We start from the raw sequence: 24,485 nt of genomic DNA on the forward strand, positions 1-24,485 counted from the left end.
CCAAAAGGGAACCCGATACAACATTTAGGTTCTAATACGCATAAATGCCGTCTGTAAATCGTTCTCATGACAATTAAATTTCACATAAATTCTACATAAAGTGAAGCTGAAAGCGTCCGGGTTATATGGATGCTTCGACACTGTTAACAAACATTATCTCTTTATAATATTAGAGTTTTATCAAACAAGAAGCCGCGCCAGGTCGGAGTGCTCATAAACTGTTGTAAACAGTACGTCGCAGCCTTTGATTACACACAATTTTATATGGCGCGTAGTTGTAGTTTCTTTGTCTTAAACTGTTTTGGTTTTGCGGGAATGCGCGCTTTGCCTATGCTTTCTTATGCTAAAAAAGGATAAGAAAATAACAGAATTTATTTTTCCTTTGGTACCAAATACTTTTGGGACATATCGATATTTCTAATACGGAGTATCGATTACATAAATAAAGCGATTGAAAAATTTATTCAAATTGTCTTGACTCGTTGGTTGTCGTTGTGTCTTGCGTTTACAAAAGATCACGACTGTCTCTCCAAGAGAGTAGATGGAGGTACTACTAACTAGCGAATTCAAGCTCTACTTTAAACTCAAACCATGATAGGGACAAGGTTACCATGCTTAGACTATGGCGGACAGACGCTAAAGATCTAATTTATTATTCAAGCATTACGCATGAGTTTTGAAAACAAAAAATACATACTTTTGAATGCAGGAAAATATGCATTACATTTAGGCACCATGTTTTGAATCGTCAATATTTTCGTCAATGATGTTTTCTAGTACCAAGTAATCTGATTTAATGAATAAAACTCTTGCTTGTGGTGCCGTACGTGTGATAGCCGCAGTGCCCCGTTATTTATTTAGGTGAAATGCTCTAAGGAAATATGTGGACTATAAAAATAATATAGAAAACATACTAGCCAAATTTGAACCTTAAAACCATTAAGTCTCAAGAATTCTTCATAAGAATTTCAAAGGTTGAAGTCCCCAATTTGCACAAAAACATCGTTATAGACAAAGGCTCAAATCCCCTCTTAGAAGTAGAGGAAGTCCGAGCCCAGTAATGGATCAGTATTAAATATTATTGTTATTTTTAAATTTAATTATATATAATATAATGAAGTCAATTTTTTTTTATATAAAGTCCAACATGTACTCAAGCGACATGCGTATCCTGTAACAAAATATATATTCATTAACCATATCACTAACTGACATCATAGTACATATACATGACTATACGGATTTTTGTAATGATTTACTTCAACTATTCCTACTATATTACGAAAATAATAAACAAAATACGAATTATACTTACATGAACTTTAATTTACACTTTAATACGAATGAGTTGTAATAAATCTTGTCTAACAATAAATTTGAATCTCATTTATTTTTTAGCGCTAAGTATTCATATCTATATATTAATAGGTAAAGAACTAATTTTACACCGCTTTTTATGCACATTGCGCGCACGGAGGTATGTGAAATTTGTCATGATTAATGTTCATAAAGAACAGGAGTGTAGAAATATAAAATTTAAGTATAATATGTGTTACTAATAACATTCGAATTTTTTCCTACTAGATGACCACTAGTAGTTGATACCGTATTGTAAATTCTATCTACACATAGACCGTTTTATTTGACCAAAAACTAAGTATTCTGAGACGTACTTTGTTTTACTAGTAGACAAATATATAATAGCATAATACGATGTACTATATATACATTATACATATATACATAATTAGGGACAAAATCGAATCTCATATTATTATTAACATTGTTTACGCTCATAAAATAATTAGAATTATCAATGTTCATTATTCGTCAAAAACTCAGAAGAAAAAATAGTGGGTGAATTGTATATTTCAAAACAAACTAGTGTATTGTTGGTTTATTTCGTAAGATGTCATTAGATGGGTGGTAGGGCGAAGGCGTGCCTTTTCCACTGGAATTCAGATCCAAAAGCAAACTCAGCACTTTTGATTCTAAGAACCAACAATGTGAGACTCGATCGCGACTCGCGAAAACGGGATTTTATTTAGTGCTGTCCGATTAATGTGATTACTTTCATTCTTCTTTCGAATGGAAATGCATTTTACATAGATAGAAACCTTTGTTGTTATTCTTATATTTGATTTATATTCTAAATTAATCTGTTGTTGCTTAAATATTGAATTCGCTGAATACAATTTGGTGAAGTAAAAACCGTGAAAGTCGGTTTATTTTTTATTTTGGTAACAATTTATTTTTTTATATCACGAACACTTGATACGAGGAAAATGTGTATATTTATTCTATGGTCATATAATTATTATTACCAATACCAGTCGTTTCACTAACTATCCGAGAGTGTCGTAGCATTCTACATTGCGTAGAGCCTACACAGTTATTACAATGTGCGTGTATGCTACGAATGTCACTGATTGAAGTTGAGAAATTATTATTGAAACACGCACCGCACAAAAATAAACATATTGCTTACATCGCCTTTATTTACACACTGAAGTTTAATTATTTTGGTTTCTAAATGTCTAACTGAAAAACTATGTTGAATACATACTAGATTAAAAGTATTTATAATTCTTAAATATGTAGTCTATATCTGTTTAACGTGCCCACGATACAACATTAATTAAATTTATTAATAACTGCTTTATCTTTTTTCTCTACGTTCAAATATACTTTGACATTCAGACGAAACATAGATTAGGTTAATTATTAATTTAAAATATCACTCAGAAGGTCATTGACCTAGTGTGCGACGTAAGATGCAATTCTAATCATTGTTTAAGTTTAAATATATTTATTTTATTTTTAATTTGATTTAACAGTTTTTTTTTGATTCCATGATATTATAAATAATTACAATATTACCATTAAACTAATCTTATTTAAAAAAATATACTTTATAATATTTTCTCAATCCTTATTAAACTATTTTCGGTAAATTAAAGTTGGACTAGAAATATTACATACATACTTGTACATTGCTTCTTGGCGGCAAAAGTAAACACAAGATACCACCATTTATTCCAAATAAAATGAACTGAACCCAATCAACCCTAATACTTTCTTCTTTGAATCATTGATTGATAGGTATATTGATACCTATATAATTGGCCAGGCCACTGCACTAGCAATTTTACTTAATAGTATTACAATTGTATGCAAACTTCTTAAAACAATTATACAGTGTATATTTTAGTCGAGTCACCTATTTAACCACACAGCAGTTAACAAAGATAACTGTCAATGTAATCCTCAAAAAAGTCTCTCAACGTGTGGGTGCCCTTGTACTATTATATTTAATTGTTTGACTTATCTTATTGCTCCTAAGTCCTAACGCATGAACATTACTTTTAAATATGATCCGATTCCCTTCAAACCATATATTATATAAAGGTCATATTATAATTGTGTACTAAATATATTGATTTAGCTTCATTTTCCCGAAGCATTAAAATGTACGTATGACCAATGTTTTGTGTGAATCAATATTCACTGATTCACAAATTAACATTTTCACGAAGTACTGCCATAAATGTCACAAGCAGCTAAAATTAATGTTACGTCATATTATTTTAATATTTGCAGACAATTTCAAATAATCGGCACAAATCGTTTACAATACAGAGGCACGCCTTATTGGATCGAGTCATTCGTTTTTTTTCGATTGTTTGCCGATAATTAGCAATCGATGCGCTGTATACTTAAGTTTAACCGAATTAATACCTTGATTAGTTTATATAATAACTAAGGTTTAAATCCGACTATTGCCCTGACAAAATAATGCCGATTTAAAAAGTTGTTAATCTTTTTTATTGCTTTCGTAGACAGGTGAACTGATTGAGAGTGGTCACTGCCCGCCATAAACATCAGCTTTATCAAGGACACAGCCAAATCACAGTCTTCAACTAAGTATAAAAATAAATTTGAGAGCTAAAATCTTATGTTCTAAAATTTGAGAATTATAATAAGTTAAGGTGAAACCGCTCTAGATGGAACTGCACTGCAGCGAAGCTATGGCGTGACAAGGCACACAAATATTGTTTTATTAGGTTTTATACGCAAGAAACGTCTCTACTTTTAGAGATAAAAGATAACCATAAAATATAGAACAGGTTCTATATATGTGCCAAACATCTGCGTTCCTAAAGATCTGAATTTACTTCTAAACATCTTCCAAAAATCCAGACATCTGTCCATTATAACATTAGTATAGTAAAAAATAAGGTACAAAATCATTAGTACGATACTTATTGCTCCACGCTACAGCACATGGCAAATCCAATAATTCACTAACCAACTATATTTAAAAACGCAACGTACTAGTCATTTGGCATCGAAACGCATAGACTTGAACATTAGGAAAATATTTAAAGACTCTATCAATATTGCAATCTTCGTGTCTAGGGAATTGAGACACTGTGAATTGCTAAGTTACGTGAAACACCACACATCGAGACAAATTATTGCGCCATGTTAATAGTATTTTTTGCTGTCCAAGAGTTGTGGAAACGAAAGTAATCCATATATTTATCAGAAAATCGTTCACCCAAAAACATATTTCGATAATTATCTGCAGTTGGCGTAATATTTCTTATAAATAGAAAACAAAACGACTAGCTATATTCATTATTACGAAGTCTTCTTATGATAATTATTATACATTCATACAATGTAATGGATATCCGCATAATGTAGAGGTATCAAAAAGACATAAGTACAATAAAGAGAAACAAAACTTTCCAAATAATTTATGAACATAAACAGCAGTAAATCTTTGATAGAATACGTCTCACTAAATAACACTAATATTATCGAAATTGGCTAATGTGTGTGCTCTGTTGCTGCACTATGCGCCGCCAACGACGTCTGAATCATTTTTTGTAGCGCGTCTACTTTTTACCGCACAAAAGCGCGTTAGGTACGTTTTTTTCTGCAAGCCAGTCGCGTCGTGACCTCGGCTGGCATTAAAAATATTTTACGCCTAGCGCACACATGCAACCAACCTTTGTATACGAAGTAAGATACTTTGTTCAACATCTCGATAAATGTATGTTACTGCTTTATTTGTGTAAATTTAATACTTTTTGAATTTATTTTTCATCTTTTTTTATTTCTATCGTTTTTTTTTTTATTTCCGCAAGTTACCATAAAATGTGCTTGATAAATCATCGTGTAATCCAATCTATGAATTATAATTTTTATTATTTCATTAAATAAAAAATAACATAGGTATTAAAATTTCAAATATTTTGTGTTATACTTTAGATTTTAAAGCAATTAATAATATACATATTATTTATACTATCCAGCCAATAAATGATTATAAAACTTTATTTATTGTAAGATAAAGTAAATCATTGAATAAATTTTAATAATTATAATTTTATTTTAGATAATCGTTATTTTATCAGTGTCTGCATAATTAAAGATTGCTTAACTCGACGTCATCACCTCAATTTTTTGGTATAGCTAGTAAAAGTACCAACTGCCATCAAGAACTACGAAGAAGAATGCATTTCACTATACTATCCCCATTATCATATCAATCTGATGTTATATGCTCAGTATTCTGGCCAGCTTCAATATCAACAAAGTGCTCGCACTGTTGCAGAAATAGACGAAATTTTAGTACAGACCAGGTATAACTATTTATGAACTAGACAAGCTAGCCATCCAGTTATCCTTCAGCGACTAACTTCCTTTTATTGATTTTAATAAATTGCAAGTATTTTAGTAAGGTAAGGGGCCCTATTCCATTTTCAAGGGGATATGCGTATTTTTGTAACGGGCGTTTTATTCGAAAGACAGCTTTGATAGCTGTGTAGGGAATTGTTTTGACTCTTTTTACCTATACGGTTATCGAAGCTGCCCTTTGAATAAGACGCCTGTAATTATAAAAACCCGGATTCGCCCCTATAGACAGAATATTACCCCTAACCTTACTATATTATCATCCGTAACCGACAGCCTTGCTTTATCCTTTACATTATTTAATGCAGCGCGAGACGTTAAAAAAACCATTTAATTTTATATTTTATTTAAATTATACGTTTATAATATATGTATATGCGCTATTGCAACTGTTATATGAATAATTATTAACAGCTGGATAATAAGTCGACTTGGTTGCCGGGTCGCAGCCAAATCTTATGTAAATTTTTCCTTGTTTGTCTGATATTTCCTTATAAGATAAGAACAAAATAGGTAATTTGTTTTTTTTTTTTTAATGACATACCTAAATCTGCGAGAAGGTTAGGGATCTTATTATTTTCTTAAGATTTTCTTTTGACAACTGCACTATGATCTAATCGCTTGACTAATGTTAAGAAACACGAATATTAAAAGCTGTGTTCACCTATTAGTAGCACACGTATCAGATGCTGTACCTGATTGTTTTATTGCATTGAATAATGTAATATATAGTGCTGTTGGTGTACCTTATTATAAATAAATAAATATTGTCCATAATTAGTAATAGCAATGCAGACCAGATTACTTTACAATGCATTTCATTTGTTACCATGAAATCTATTATTGAGATCTTAAGGCTCATAATGCCCTGTAATTACATTAGTTTTAGTCTTCTCCAAACGAGAACAATATTGGTACCGGCACAGAATACATATGCCTTATATTACGATATACCATTCTATAGGTTGTAAATGTTTGAAACACATTTCTTGGCTTGACCCGTTTACGCACTTTAGATACTTACTAACCCAATTTTTTGTGCTACATTTTGTTAGACACATATTTCTGCGAAGTCTATTATAAAAACAGGAGTCAGGGTTCTTGATATTATTATGATTAAATGATCACCATATTGTATAGCTTTTGCTCGCGGCTCTGGCTGCGTGGAAGCCCGAACAAAAAGGTAACTGTGTCTTGTCCGAGATTAAAGAAACCGAGGTTTGGTCAATTTTTATGTCGTATTTCATGCAAATTCACTCACCGATTTGCTCATCTATTGTATTTACTCGCCTAGAGTAAAAAAAAAAAATCATGCCACTGACAACGCAGTTGCGATCCAACAGCATTAATAAAGCTGCGACATGACCCGAAGTCCGGCGCCACGCGGCGCTGCACAGATTCTATAGGTCGCTGTACCGGCAATGCGACGCCACCGCACTGCGCCCGTGTGGCCTCACTCTTATGATCCAATTTACTTACGTGTCGAATATGAATAGTGGTTGCTACGTACACAAATTTTGATATATATCAGTTACTAGGTGTTGCTCGCGGCTTCGGCCGCGCGAATAAATCCTTTCCGCACTACCACTTTCACCAAATGTATGACGCCAACGCCACCTACTTAGAAATAATATATACAAAACTATAATTTTCAATGGGAGAAAACAATCGGGATAAAAAGTAGCTTATAGGTAATAGAAGCCATAGTGTATCCATGTGTTAAATTTCAACCAAATCCATTCGGTTGTTTCTGCGTTTATTTCTAACAAACATCCAAACGTTTTCACAAATTTTTGCATTTATAATATTTGAATAGTCTCCCCGTATTACACTCCAATGTTTTTCCAATTATTATGCATATTGCAGTAACGATTCCGCATAAGTTTTACAAACCGTCAAACTAAATTACTTCCAAGCTCTTCTAGACGATCCATTTACGGGCAAGTATTAGATAATCTCACACAAAGTGGTCGCAGGAGCAATGGAGAGTCTGGGACTTCCTGGTTTACAGTCTATACACAATGCCACTAAACAGGCAACATAAAAACCATAGAAAAATACGGATATATCTTTTATTATAACCAACCGAAGATTCTAGTTATAAAAATACAAATATGTGTTTGTTTAATCTACAATCTCCGGAAATTGAAAACTGATTGGTTAAAAATATTTAAACATCGCATGTATTTTACATTGTAGAATAGCTATTTGAATATTATAAATTGTGTAATATCTATTTTCGTTACTTATTTATAATACACGGACGTAAAAACAACATTAGTTACACCAAACGGAATATAATGTATTATTCATATATAGATATTCCTGATTTGATACATATAAGGAGAGCTATGTGCGAATTTTACGCAATAATAAAAGTAAATAATTTAATAATTAACTTAAATAAATCTATTTTATTTACAATATCAAAAGTTACAGTTATTCAAAGAATTTAAAAATATTTACATTAATTTGAACGTGTTTGTGATATAGTTTTGCGGTTAACTTAATAAATCATTTCAAAGTGTTTCTTTTTTTTAAGTCAATATCTTTTTGTATAATCTTTTTCATCTTCATTTTGCGATACTTTCAGACTGTTTTGGTTTTAAAACTTCCTAGAAATAGTTTATTCTTGTTATATAGAGCGATTTCTTGGTGGATTAACAACAGCTGGTTTACTTGCTCGGTTGCCAAGTTCCCTACTTTTCTATCAAGTTAAAGTTAACGATGTTTTTACTTGTAATTATTTCCACGAAACAGTCTTATTATCCGCTATAAAGATCTCAACCCACGCCTTGTCGTCGAACGGGTAGGCAGAAGTGGAACAAATACACTCGAGGCTTGCAAAGCACAAACCAGAGTGGATTTTGATACCTTTAAATTCTTATACTGAGCTCTAGGTAGGTTGGTAACTCTGTATGCAGGTTTATTGAAGACGTTTTCTTTTAATGACGAAGCGAGCGATAAAAACAACAAAGTGGACATTCGTATTAACATACGCTCTATCAGGCATAAATTACAGGACAATTCTTTTTTTACCCCAAAAACACATTTTTTTTTTCAACTCGAGTGGTAAATTAAAATAATAAATAATTAAATGGGTATTAATTCACTAACAACAAACATTTTTTTATTATATCCTAACTTTAGCTCAATCCCGAAGCCATCCCCATTCCTACACAGAATATGGTATGGAGATAGTTTAAGATTGGGAAGATGGGCTACTTTTTATCCCGGAGAACTCCTTTACATGAGCGAAACCATGAGCAAAAGCTAGTCGACAATAAAGTATAAATTTGCATATACTCAATATTCTGATATTTATAACATGTTACTTGTAAAAAATAAACACCTCTGAAACCGGTCTTACACAATAATAAATAAATACTTAATAAATTAAATATCTATTGCCTATCCAGTTAATATCGGCGTGGGAAAACAGTTATCAGAATTAGGATCTGATTACAAGCAAACAACGAGTCAATGACATATTGAGGAAAACTTTCTGATAGGTACTTGCCTATAAAAAGCATAAAATCTACGTGACGAATCAAATGATTCTCCACTACGCTTTGAATTGCTTCATGATGAATCACATTTGGGGTATTTACGTTCAAGGGTAAATCATTTCGTTGATAACAAACCAAATCATTTACAAATACAAAATATATTGAGAAAAACAGAGCTGTCTATAAGCGTTACGTGGTAAAATATGAAAAGATTGCAATTTATAGACGCATTCTAGACGCTATAGACACAAGGCCAGACTAACTCAGCTGGTCAATGAACTCTATTTCGACGTCTGTAAGGCAACAACTATTAAGTAAAAAAAGAATTTAAAAGCTCGAATTTATAATCTGCATCGAATGCTTAAACATATTATATCATACTTGGCTGTGAGATCTTGGACAAAAAGACGGAAGGATTGTGTCACATAATATATTTTTTTGCAACACATACCTACATTCTGTAAAATATTTGATAGATATAAGAAGAATGAAGATAAGTACATGTGCCATGCAGGTTGTCTTTGAAATATTAATAATTTACATAAAAAAAACCTTATACCCATAAGAAAATATTTCTCATAATATCATGTAGGCAATTATACAAATAAAAATTGAGAGTAAAACAAATAAAGTGAGAAAGGGAATATCATTATATTTTTCATTAAAAAGACATCATTTCAAAGTGATAAAATCTAAAAGAATATTTATCGCGACATTTATATCAACAATGTGTTTAGACTTTGCCGGTGCATCGACATCGAAATCTCCACCTGAGGATACACTCTATTATTAAATAATTTTAGAACGTTCAACGGCCAATGTATTCAAGTGGGACGCCAGACGCATTAGCGCGAATTCCTAAAACTGACTAGACTTGTTCGTATGACTTCTTTTGTTCAATGGCTTTCGGCCCGTCCCGACGTCTGCAAAGCCTAATACACGTAATACATTAAAGTATCGCTTAACAGCAACGCCTTCATAGAACTAGCTTTATAAGCATACAATTACCACATTTCAAAAACTCACTTTTTGCATGAGTCTGTTATCTTGACTTTGGAAGAGAAAAATATATTTTTTCAAAACTACGTACACTTACTAGATTTGCAATTGTTTATATAAATGTTTTGAAATAACGTAATAATTTCCTTTTGATTTATCCTACATTATATTATACTGCATATATTTAGACTATCTACGTCAGGCACAGATGCAAAGTGAAGTTAGAGAAAGGTGTATCAAACTGCTACTCTGTGTTTTTTTCGCTTCGTTCCAAGACTTTGCAAATCCGTCTTAGGGTCACTGAACGTTACCATTATTTGTATGTATATTTGATTCCATAATCCGTTGCAAGAAAAAATAATATACACAAGTATAAGTATATTATATACTGTATAGTATATAGTTGCATGTTATCTACGAGTAAAAGTTGTCAGTCACTAAAATAGCCACCGCACCTGATAACAGCGTCGTGACACCTGCGTTCGCGAAATTATCTAAAAAACAATGTCGTACATCCATAATAGAGTATACAGTGCTGTCCAAACAACACAGACCTTCAATTCCACCATCTGCAAGTCTGTGGCAATTTTACCAGCTGTTTTAATACTTTGAAGGAAATATTCAAAATGAAGTGTAATTGCATGATAGAAAAATTTTAGCGTATTTTTAATTCTGAAGTTTATTTTGCGAGATTTATTTTTTAAAATAAAACATCGTCTCGTTTGTCTAGTAGTGACGCACTAAAATTGTAAACCGTGAAATTATAAGTTTGGCTCTTAACCTAGGCAAATAACAATATTATACATTTTTTCCAAAAAATAAACCTGAATTGCCGGACATGGCAATTGTGCTTGAAATGCGCTCTTACCAAACACTAACTGGGACTAAATGTGTTGGGCGAAAAGTGCAAATAAAGTGATGTGATGTCTACCCCGTCGGATATAAAAAGCGTAAGTGTGAATAAAATAACATAAATAGACTTAAGAAGCTCAAACTTCGTTCTATTGTTACATTATTAAAAGACAGTGACTATTTTTTTTTGTCAAATCTTGTTCTAAAATATAGTAGTGGATGCAAGAGTGTTCACCTTGTCCTTGTGATCTCCGTTTGTACTTCTACTATCTGCCGATGCCCATTTCGGAGAAGAGCGATGTTTTATAATTTCTTTGGATATTGGTCAAAGAATTAATAAAGTAATTAGTAAAAGAAGATGTACGTTTGTTTTTATGCATTGGCGAGGATTTTTTTGTGAGACCAAAATCCGCGGTTTCAGTTTCCATACCAAAACATTTTTTTTAATTTGACAACTTATTTTTCGGATATGAGTGTTGTAGCCTGTAGCAAGACACAATATTTTCTACGATCGTATCTATTGTTCTAGAGATTGGCGTGTTGAAACAAAACAAAATTAAGTATATAAATATGAGGCGGAAGTTAATTGCAGACAATATATTTAATTTAGACTGCAATATGCAATAAAATATGAATAGTGGTGTAAATATTTTAATTCAATAATAAGTTTACCAACATTAACCTCAAGCGTGAGAGATACCTAACTTAAAACTAAAACTGGTCTTTGTTTTTAAATATTACAACATAGAATAATTCATAAATATTGAATAGTTAAGTTATAAATAATAATATCAGCCCTATATTATATACTTGCCCACTGCTGAGCACGGGCTTCCTCTAATACTGAGAGGGATTAGGCCTTAGTCCACCACGCTGGCCTAGTGCGGATTGGTAGACTTCACACACCTTCGAAATTCCTACAGAAAACTTCTCAGATGTGCAGGTTTCCTCACGATGTTTTCCTTTGCCGTTAAAGCGAACGATAAGTTCACAAAGAATACACACATGATTTTAGAAAAGTCAGAGGTGTGTGCCCTTGGGATTTGAACCTGCAGACATTCGTCTCGGCAGTCCGTTCCACACCCGACTAGGCTATCGCCGCTTATAGTTAAGTTATACTTAGGCAAAAAATCAAAATATAACAAAAAAATGTATTTATAAGTCGTGTCCAAAAACCTACTTCTAACATCAGCATTAATTATAATATTAGACAAAGTTAGATTTATCATTGTAATGTATTTGATTGTTCTTGAGGTGAAATACAATAGAATAATTGTTATATACATTAACACCGCAGTCTCATGAATCGTGTGACGTCACGAATAAAAAGCGGGAAACAAAATGCAAAGCTGCGAACATGTGAGCGACTCGTATGGAAAATGAAAGTCTTTCGACGCGAGTTTCATTCAGGCGAAGTTGGCTGGCTCGCGGCTGCTGCGAGTTCCAATGTCGAAAGCTACTGAGCAGACTTCCATGGATAAGCCTTTCTTAATTTAACCATTATTATTTACAGTTTTGTGTATATCGTAAGTTTGCGATGTCTTATTGAAATTGGACTACAAAATCAAAAAATAGTCATCTAGAATTAAACTCTAAAATATCTGCTCCATACGTAAGCCGTGGTGAAAAATTGTATCAGACAAAAAGTAATAAAGACTAGCCTGCTACTCAGGGTTGTGACCCTGTAGAGATTTTTTTAAAACGGTTTATTAGTTTCAAAGTTACCTTTAGTTGCTACAAATTTGTAAACTTACAAATACTACCTCGTTTTTTTGCGTAATTTTGATTATAATAATTTAGATAGATAGCTTCTTTAGATTCCGATGGAATAATTTATTAAGTTTCTGGTGATACAATTTTCAATTGCGAATTATGAAAAAAGGGAATAAACGCATACCATTAATGTTCAGTATTAGAAATATAAGTATTAATAATATTCTCTCAGTAAGGGAAAAAGGATATGCACAACAATGGATCACTATCTAATACAGGGCTGCCATTATCCTTTCATATTATAAAACAAAGACCCCCGCCGCATCTCTGAACTCGATAAACTCAAAAACTACAAAACGGATTTCGATAAAATTTGGTATAGACCAAGTAGTTTGCGACCCAGAGAAAGACATAATATATTACTTTTTATCCCGGGAAACTATTTAGTGAAACTTTTATGCTGGAAGAACACTTTTATCCAGACAAAGCCGCGGGTAAATGCAAATTGTTAGTAATTTTTACTATTCAATAAGTTTTTAAAGTTGTAAATTTAGTAAATTTTATACTCTCTTTTTACATTCAGTAACATTTTTATGCCTTAGGTATGCAACAAAAAGTTTAAAATAAATAGAAAATTGAAATTTTAATCATTATCCAACTAAAGCGTTTCATACATCCGTGTTCTGAAACTTAGCCAGAGCACTAACTTTGTGTTTAATAACACCTCCAACAAATTACATCTACACTGTGAATGTTGTTTGCATATTGCCCTACTGCTCTACTTGAAACCACAGTTGAAAAGTACCACTTTTTAACCACATAATAGGTTAGATGTACTTGCAATTAAGTAGCATTTACACCTAACCGTGTTTAACTGCTATACTATATCAATATAATTCTTTCTAATTAATATTAAGGGCAAATACAAAAAAAAAAAAACATACTTATTGGATACAACAGTATCAAGCTCTTACTTACTCTTGGCTTAAATTGATTTAACAATAAGAACACAATTTTATTTAGAAATATTTATATTTTTGTTCACAGCCTTGGTGACGTAGTTGTATAACGATACGACTGCAATGCTGAAGGCTCGGGTTCGATACCCAGGTCGGGCAATAATATTGAGTTTTTCTTCTCAATATCAGTTCGACGTATAGTATTCGTGCCCCATATGTTAATAAGCTGGCCCTTTGTCTCATCATGGGACGGAATACACACGGCGTAAAATGGTTGCACAAGTTGCGCATCTGTATATGTTTTAAAACCTTATAACTTTCTGTAGTTTCATAGTCTTAGTTTAGTTACATAGGTATGGTTAATATAAAATATAAGAAAGTCTGATGTAAGCGATAAGAACATTGAATTTAAGACGCATTTTTTGTACCGAAACAATCTAGTTTAAGTGACCGTAGGTGTCTGGGGTAAAAAATGCAGTCTGCATTTTTTGCTTAGTAATGACTGCGCTACATTTGAGAAGTATTGTATGCATATTGTATTGCCTTCAACGCGTCTAATTTTAATTGCAACGACAAAAACAACTAAACGAAATTCTTCAAAATTGAATTATCTGTAATTGTATAGGCGCGAGCAGTAGTTTACGTTAATTGTATCTTCACAAAATAGTTTTACTGCTATTACGCGTTCAGCGGCTGCAATTATGATAGTTTAAATAATAATTACGGATGTAAACATACCCTGGCTTATAATGCTATTATTCCTGGACTGTTTATAAATGTTATAACTACTTTAGACAAATTGCTAACTAACCCTTTAACCCAGAATGTCGCAATTATCGCTACGGTTAGTTTATAGCCCTTTTTTAAATGAATGGATGAGCATATTTAAACATGTCTACAGATATTTTTGTCCGTTTATGTATTACGCATTTTTATTATTATACGAAAATGATTACTTAACAACCTTAAGCGATAAAATTCTCTATTACAACGTTTTTAAATGCCATAATTTTAATTATAATATAATATTATGGTGGTGTGGCATTTGCGCGGGCAAACTTTGTCTCCCAATGTTATTATATAGTTATGCAGTTTGTTATTCCTGGTAGATACAGTTTGTAAAGCATGCCAAAGCGGTGCAATAGACACGACAGTACAGCAAGTTTTCAATGTCACGATTTGGGGTCTGCCAATATGTTATATACTTATACATAATATAAGTATATATAGAGGGGCACATAGCACTATTTCTATGAGCGCACCCCACCGATTGTAATCTGGGTGAGGGGCGAGGCGAACGGACCAATCGCTGTGCTCCCGTGACCAGAAAAGGGGGAGGAGTTTCGCACCCCTAGTTTTCTAGGGGTTAGTGTGCTTCCGCGGCCAACCTAGTTTGCCGTAGCCCTCCGCGCGCCGCACACTCCCCGCACCCACTAATTTAGGGTTGATCAATCGGGCGCGCCGTTGCCTTTACGTAACCGACACCAGACAAATTTCGAGCAGTGCAAGCTCTTCACCGGCACGATTCCTGCCAGATGTACCTCACTGCGGAATCACAACTGTCAACATAATTTACTATATCTACCTATAAATAACAATGCTATGCCATAAAACCCTGGGCCATTTTATTTCTTTCTAACAACTTTAATACAATACGTAGAGACAGACACCTGTAACACGTTTATAGATATAATTAACTTCACAATGTGTGCATTAGACTGGCTGCGTTGCATTCGATTAAAATAATTTCATTGCGAAACGTATTTCAATGCATAATAAAATATATATGAAAAAATAAATTGGTATCTAATTATTCATCACGATATTGTTAGTACGGTTGCCAACGCCAATTGATGAAAACTATGAAAAACAAAAACGTTTTGTAATGTATACAGAATATAATAACAGACCGTTACTAAGGATACTAAGCATAAACATTTTCCTCAAAAAAAGTACAAACTAAGGTAACGGAAACATTTAAAGCCCACTTAGTTTTAAAATCTTCATATAATCGTTTTTCGAAAAAATATCAAGAAATAACTTTCATTAAATTGTAACATGTCGCTACAAAATATCGTTGTAAGTGTTTGAACTACAACACAAAAAGAAATAAAAATCACAGATGGGCCCTATTAGGAACCGGGCCTCCCTTAGGCACCTATTTATTCTTATAAGCAGCGTGCTATTTTTTATAAAAGCACTTACTAAAAACTATATCGTTAGTCAAAGAAATGAAAACTACAACGTCAGACACGAGTTGGGAATACCCATATCGGTACCACTATTGTCTAAAATATGTTTTTAACAAAAAACTTGGGAGACGCGTCGTGCTTCAAACGAATTTATAATAGAATCAATACATACTGGAGCACGTCACGATGAAACAACCGAAAATAAACCTTCTTCAAACGTTAATTTGAAGCAATTTTGCACGCGGTGAGCACTCCCCCTTTTAAAGAACAGCCTTTATATTTCTCAGGTGACGATGTAGTTTTTTTTGTACCAACTTTTTATAGTTCAATATATTTGCGTTTTCAGTTTTTATCAAATTCAGTTTTAGTAAAAGAAATGGAAACAATGTTTTAAAATACACTTAGATAATTAAATATTTTCTGAAACAAATGCCCCAAGTTCAAGATGTATTCATTTTACATTTAAATTTTACACAAACTTCAGAAAAAAGAATTTTAGAAAACAGTTTTTTATAAAATTTATTACAACACATTTTTATTACCAAAAACCAGCAATGTTATTAAAATCTACTACTGTAAACACAAAAAATAAGCCTCATATTACTCATATGTGACCTTCTAAATACCTATATTAAAATAAAAACTTCTACAGTCTGGTATTGTCCCACTTTATAAGCGGCACAATAATTTAAGTCACATTAAGGAAGTCAACAGCAAACTATTTTACCCAGGTTAGGGTTCCACATTTACTAAAATATCTTATTCTTTACTGTTATTTTCTTTTATTATGGTTCGCATCTTACACGATCATGGGATGGAAATAAGCTTGACCAAAAGTGGGTGTATTAGTTGCGCATCTGCCTACCCCTTGGGGGACAAAAGTCGTGAGAGTATGTATTTTCCTTAAAGCCTTTCAAAGTTAATAATCTTTGTTTACACCTTACGACTACCATACAATACAATACCATACAACTCCTAAACGCAATGTCGAACTTTACCAAAAGAAAATGATGGTTGTGGTTTGCAAAATAATACATGTTACCTGTAATATCACTTACCGCACGAATAGCTAAGCCGTGCCTGTTTACCGGATTTCTTAAAGACCGTGGTACCATGGTGGTCAAGCCGACTGATTCATGCTTCAATCAAACCTCACCAGCGTTGCTCTAACACTAAAATATAAACACACACTAAATATAACATATATACGACAGCGTTTACTGTTTCATCAAAGCATAATTTATTATACCAAATGACATACAAAAATACAAATGGAAGTATTCAATGCAATCAAAAACGAATATCAATTTTCTAAATTCATTTACATATCTGCAGAACGTTGACAATGTAAAAAATATTCACTCTTTGCAAGTTTTCAGAGCGGCTTTTTTACAAGGCGTAGTTACGCACGGCTGACTTAGGATTTCCCCCGATCGCGTAAAGCCGGGGTCAATGACTGTCTACCGTAAGCTCAAGTAATAATCACATACATAATTACTACTTTTCGTAAGTGATAGATACCATCGTAATAATATTTAATTTTCTATGACGAATCCTTTTTCTGTTTATATTATGAGAGATCGACGTCTGCATTTTCATTAAAAATACATGTATGTAGTAACGTATACACACCATCAAAAATATTTAAAAAATAAAGGCAAATGCAATTTAACCCATATTGCTATTTATAATATTAAAGTTGAATTGTTAAATATAATTGAAAAAATTAATAATCATTGAGATCTTTGTACTGCCGCAGAACACAGAGATGCATTTAAAAATACTTTATATTTTATTTAACTCAAATTTCAAAGGTGGAAAATTTCCAAACCATTCGTAATAAAAAACTATAAAAATCGGAATTATCATTGTCATTCTACATTCTAATAGCATAAGAGATAACTGATTCACTAACGACATAATAACAAATAATTATATAATCCTTTTATCACAAAATATATAAATATCTTTTACACGTGTCAGAATAAAAACAAAATCTGTTATAAAATTATATAGATAAACTATATCAGTTATTAGAATATCTTGTTAAACACGTGTATTCAGTGCAAACAGCCGAAGAGTTTCAGTGACCTCGAAAGAAGTGTCGAGTTAAAGCGAAAATTCTAGTTTAAATACAATTTTAAATGTGTTTAATTAAGTGTTCGTGGTTTTCAACCTCAGAGTATACATAGATTATCATCAGTCTATTACTACGGACATAATTTACGTAGAACAGAAAGTTTAATAATAAGGTTTGGTTAAAGAAAAATATTTATACTTTAAGACGAGACGAAGTGTAATGATTTCTTATGTTTACGCGAATGTTTACATTGAAATTAAACTACTTTTCGGATTCTATCGCGATTTTTAATATTTTTGTTTTCTCTCGACGTTTAATATAAAAAACCGCGATAGAATCCGAAAAGTAGTTTAATTTCAATGTTCGAGACGAAGTGGTTACTTGTTTGCAAAGGCTAGGGCTGCCCATAAATAATTGCAATATTATCCATAATTTCGAACTTGCACAGTTCTTCACTGCGAATGTCATGCCTAAATGACGCCCAGTAAAAGTTTATATATATAATAATATCAGCCCTGTATATAATGTCCCACTGCTGGGCACGGGCCACCTCAACTACAGAGAGGGATTAGGCCTTAGTCCACCACACTGGCCTAGTGCAGACTGGTAGACTTCACATACTCAAAATTCCTATAGAGACCTTCTCATATGGAAGTTTCCTCACGATGTTTTCCTTCACCGTTAAAGCAAGCCATAATGCACAAAGAATACACACATAATTTTAAAAACGTCGAAGGTGTGTGCCCTTGAGATTCGTCTCGGCAGTCCATTCTAGTTTTTTTAGTCTTCACACACCCAACTAGGCTATCGCATGCTAGTAAAAGTTACTGCCAAATATTTATTTGTATCTATGTAGCATAAGTATAATTTTATTATGAATTATTTTTATAAGAATCCGTACTAATATAAAAATGACATTCTAAAAGCACGTTAACAATATTAACCTCAATATCTACATCCATCAAATTTCATTAAAGCAATTAAATAATTTCTTTCCATCATAATACACCTTCTTCTACAGTTTCCTTTCTTTACTTAATTACATTCCCGCCATACACTAATAGGTTTAATACGAGGTATGTGGGTAATTAATAACGAATTATCGTAGGTCTTGATGTATCGTACACCAACTTCACCTTTACATTATATTACGATAAAAATATTCCAATTGCATATTAATCATTGTATATATAAATTAATAACACTATCTATATATGAATTTCGGTGCGAATGCATTCGCCGAGTATAAAACGTAGATAAAATTATGCTTTGATTGTTTATCAGTGATAACCAATAATAATCAATTGCCTGAAGCCATTGCGATTAAACTGCATAGAAACTGAAATGTAGTCAAAATTATTGGACATTAAACAAACTTTGGTATGTTGTATCAGTACTAAATCTAATGAGGGTTTTTTGTTCAAAAGAATATATACATCACGTTACAATATTGGTTTGCGGCGATACTCCAACAAAATTGATTTAGACTGATCCGTATTAGGTCAATAGACTTAACGTATAGCACGGTGAGTGTGCAGTGAAGTTGTATTAATAGTATTATAGTCTCAATATCGGCATCGGGAGATAGCGGAGATCGTGACGCGGCGACTGCGACGCGCCTTATCGCCGCATCGGCTTCGTGGCCGTCGTAAATAATGTGCAACTTTTCCCGCCACGCCCCCACTGCCCAAGAAAACAAAAACCATAGAGTTACTTACAATTCGTCTTATAGTATCATAATAAAAGAATACATATTTTACAGTCAATAGTATTAAGGTTTCAGGTCGAAGTAGTCTGAGATAAAAAGGAGTAAGAAAGAACGATTTGTAGAGCTGACGTATTTTGTATATATAATTATTATATATAAAAATAAAATGAAAGAAACCGCGATACACGTGTCTTTCGTTGCGCAATCGTATCGATTTGAATGAGTAATCATGTCCAAACGGATTTTTAAAAACTATCAGCTAAACCTGATAACATTATAAAAATGGCAAAATTAACTATGCTACGAAAATATATAAAAAAAAATTGAACTGATAAAATCAGTTAAAATTATCAATATTAATCCTAACATAAGTACTAACTAAGCAGCTAATCTGCCCAATGGATTGCAATAACGTTGATTGATAAATTCCAAAAAAAAATCTTTGGGTGTTTACTAAAATTGATCACAAAAATTCTAACCAGTGGATCAAATAAGTTGCATCATCAAGAAAACTAACACAAACAATTGATAAAAATCAATTAGAAAATTAATGGTTGCTAGAATTGCTTGACCGTAAAAAGATTTATCAGTCCAATAACATTAAAAGATCATCATAAACGCATACTGTTATATACCCTACGTGGCTTATCGCAGCTGCATATTACTAAATGAGGCGAGTTTTTTACTAAATATTTCAACTAAGATTTCGACCACTATTCATGGCGACTTCCATAACCGCTAGCAAAATATCTCTCCAGGGACGAATGCACTGGATTGTAATTTTGAATGTCTCCTTTTTTCCGAATGGACAGAGAACTTAAATATACTCTATAGTAGCAATATTTAATTAGGCGCCAATTTATTACAAGTACAGGACGTACACTGTCGAAGGTGTTCGATCCAGGACTTGCTTGTTCTTCTATCATTCTTCTACGGTATTTCTGTGGATGTAGGCTTTTTATTTCTTTCAGCTGTTGCTGCTGGCATCAAACTTTTCTGGGGACGGATAACAAAACACTAACACATAAACATACCCGGTTACATAAATTAGAATTCACGTGACACAATTTTTCTACACAGGTTAAAAGTAAATGATACATAAAACAATGTGTACATGAAAACAGTATACAACAATGGTAGGGGAAAATAATATGACTGTGGCGACAGGAAACTAAATATAAAAAAAAAAAACAAAATGTTAGCAAATACAATTTTTACCTAAGTTAAATTAACTATATTTATTGTCTAATTACGCCACACGTTATCCTTGCTTAATATATGTACGATGCATAAAATTCTGTCTGAAGGCTAATTCCAAACAAATTTTACTTTAAAAACCGGTTAATGCTACCTAGACATTTTATATGAACTAGGCGTCTTGTCGGATCGACATTTAAAATTTCGTATAATTTGTCATTCAATTAATAGCATTACATTACTAAACTTATTTTACCGAAACTACATTGTAGTGTTGGTTTTTGAAAGTGTGTTCCAACTCCACGGCAGTGCTAGGCTGTGCAACCACCTAGACAGTGCAGCGGTCGGCCAAACCGCGGTAACACTCTATCGTAGTCGTGGCCGTGGCGTTGTTTTTGACTGAAAACGGTGCACGCGCACTTCATGTTTTACATTGAGCCATTAAACGTGGCGTTACACCGGCGTCTATAAGCGTTGCGTATGTTTTCTAATGGTTACAACGGGTAGCGAGTGTTTATGAAATTCTAGTTAAAGTTTAACTTAGCCAGTTTTTTGAGGACTTAATATAATGATAATAGAAGTGTAAAAAAAAGTTAATGAATTTATCACTTAATTAATAAATCGATTGTAAATTGGGGTAAAATAAAAACCAAAAATTTTCTGCAAGAAGCATTATTACATAATTTGTATCTTTTTATTTTAACCTAATTTTTTATTTGTATTGTATTTCAGAAGATTTGACTGCAGCGAGACTCAATTGGGGTGGCCACGAGAATACAAATATGCGAGAGTATGGGCCCCTCATCATTCGTTCCACTTGTTTCCAAACTGCATTACAAAGTTTACCCATTCCCTTAAATATCCTTGTAAGATAATTATTTTTGCGGTTTGTCCGAAATTCACTTATTATTTCAAGTGATTCATAAAATAATAAATTATTACTATGTCAAATGTAAGCGGCGATAGGCCGGTTGGGAGTGAACCGCACTACCGAGGTTGTTCGGAGTTCGGAATTTCGTAGGTATGTGAGGTCTGCTCATCCGTGCTAGACTGGTGTGATGGACTATGGGCCCAAACCGTCTCAGAAGTAGAGGAGGCCCGTGCTGAGCAGTGGACAGTATATATTCCAGAGCCGATCTTATTAATATTATTTATGTCAAATGTTATTTTATAACTTGTACATAATCTATGACTTGAACCTGCGACACCACATGTATGCTTAGTGTTAAACGCAGTGTTAAGTAAAAACTATCTTTTATTTATTGTGTTAGGACAATTTTGAACAAAACAATTTTATTATCTTTAGAACTAATGAAATTATAACAGACCGATGTCAGAACATTACAGATATTGAAAAACAAAACTAAAATGGGAATCTTTATTAGAGTAACACAAGCCAAAACAACTGCTTTTGGATTTTTTTTGTCTGTATGTACATGCAACAGGACACTGGACACCAGGACTACTACATGGAATTGAATGCAGTTTTCACCGATAAATATATCTGAGAAAACTGATGAAATTCTAGCAATAGCTAGAGGTCTAACTTAAAATATGGACTCTATTTTATATCGAACAAAGATCAACACGCGGGCGGACATGCGAACAAAAGTTTGTACTTATTTAAGAAGTAAAAGTATTCCATACACCCAATATCTAGTAAACGAACCTATGCTTTATTTATCATGTACTAAGTTCATGGACACTCGAAAGTAATCACTTCCTATTAGACAAATCATTTGCTAACTTTGTTACATAATAATATTCAGCAAAACAATGTCGTCCTCCAACTGTATGGCCCCGAAGTAAGGTTAGAATGAGACCCGCATCGCAAGTCTCGCGCCCATGGCCTGACTAAAAGCCGACTATGTTTACAGGAGATCCCGGCCACTAGCCGACGGCTACAGACAAAATTCTACACGGATATCACATTTTATAGGGCTCTTAAACAATTTCGCATAATGTCTTCTTTTACACAATACCTGACATGTATATGAGATGGGATGTTTATTTTAGTTTTCGTAACAATGTTTTATTTTAAATGGGCAAATTTAACACTCGATTACTGATATATAATATTTTTTTTTATTATATAGAATATAGTAAAATTCTGAAATTTTTATTTCCCAGCCCAGGAATAAACTCTAGAACTACTCTGGCACTAAATTAATACCATTTTGGTTAACAATTTTGATAAATTCTACAAACACGTAAAATAGCTTAATTTATTATAAAAGGCACTCGGTTTAAATGAACATTTTAACAAAAACTACAATATCCTATCTTAATAACATCCCAGAAATACAGAACATACCAGTATTGAAGCAAATAACAAGGCTAGTAATTTATATATTTTAATGTATGCAGATGTTATTTTAAGCTAATAGAAACTTAACAATCAACAGACCTAATTACGCAAATTAAAACAAGGCAAGAAATTCGTAATCACCGTGAAATAAGGTAGTTACCGATTGCAATAAGTAGTTTGAAAAAATGTGACTGTTGCAATTGCATATTCGTCCGCCTATCGTGACTTTTAACAAGACCTTGATAAGTAATATTAAATTAGTTTTTATGTCTGGGGCCGTTCAAGTATTATGTAAGCAGAATGTTAGTACTAAACCCTTCCTGACCCCCCCGTTAGCAATTATAAGTAAAGCTCTCAGACCCTCCTATGCTTACACAAGCATAGGTATATTATTTACAAAATGTATTCATATTTCTTTATTGATATTCATATTCTTTATTGAAAAATAAAAATAAAAAAATATATTTGTAACATAATCAATGCTCGAACTCCCCACCCTCATGTCATCGAAAAGAACCGAAGCATAGCAAGCAAGCATATCGTCACCCCTCCTGCCGCTTATATAATACCGGAATAGCTTTTCTATAACATGCTCTCTATCGGTAATTAAATTAACGATAATTCTTGTAACAGAGTAAAAAATAAAGTGTTGAATATCAAGCATATTTCCAGCTATTTATTGGTTTTTGTAATAATTCATATTATAAATTAGAAAATAGGTTTGTTTGAAAAAACTGTGTATTTTACTGGGGGTAGGTCTCTCTTATGTGAAAGTCCGCCTATGTAGGCTAGGTACCACCGCAATGTCCATTTCTGCCACCATGCAGCAGTGTGTAGTGACTGTTGTATTACAGTTTGAATGACATTGTAGCCAGTTCAAGTACTGGACATAATAAGATTTAAAATTTCATGTCTGGGTATGGCGAGCGCAGTTGAATACCAAATAATACTTTGTCATTCAAGGTGTTGGATGGTGTTTCTACTATTTATGTGCGGTCGTATCGCTTACCATCAGGTGAACGGCAGGGTCGTCTCGTCACTCAAAGCAATAAAAAAAAATCTTTTACGGATTTAGAAGCCTAGTACCTGAGAAACTTTCATTCTGGGTAACAACTAACGCAGACATACTCGCCAGCTGGAGCTAGTTTACAGATTTTGAACATAAATGTTATTTTTTTTTTTATAAACTAATAGAGGTGATGCATGGTTCACATTGTTTCGGTGATTTTTAAGAATCAAGTAACTATAAATTAATTGAGAAA

General features: G+C 32.9%; 1 long non-coding RNA gene across 1 annotated transcript in view; it reads left to right on the forward strand.

The window, feature by feature from the left end:
* Positions 1-10,675: 10,675 nt before the first annotated feature.
* Positions 10,676-24,485, forward strand: part of LOC115444083 — a 78,278-nt gene continuing 64,468 nt past the window's right edge. The window contains exon 1 of the long non-coding RNA XR_003938706.2: positions 10,676-11,164. This is a non-coding gene — a long non-coding RNA (uncharacterized LOC115444083). The remainder of the gene's footprint in view (positions 11,165-24,485) is intronic.

The sequence above is a fragment of the Manduca sexta genome, chromosome 20 (genome assembly GCF_014839805.1).
Source record: "Manduca sexta isolate Smith_Timp_Sample1 chromosome 20, JHU_Msex_v1.0, whole genome shotgun sequence".
NCBI lineage: Eukaryota > Metazoa > Arthropoda > Insecta > Lepidoptera > Sphingidae > Manduca > Manduca sexta.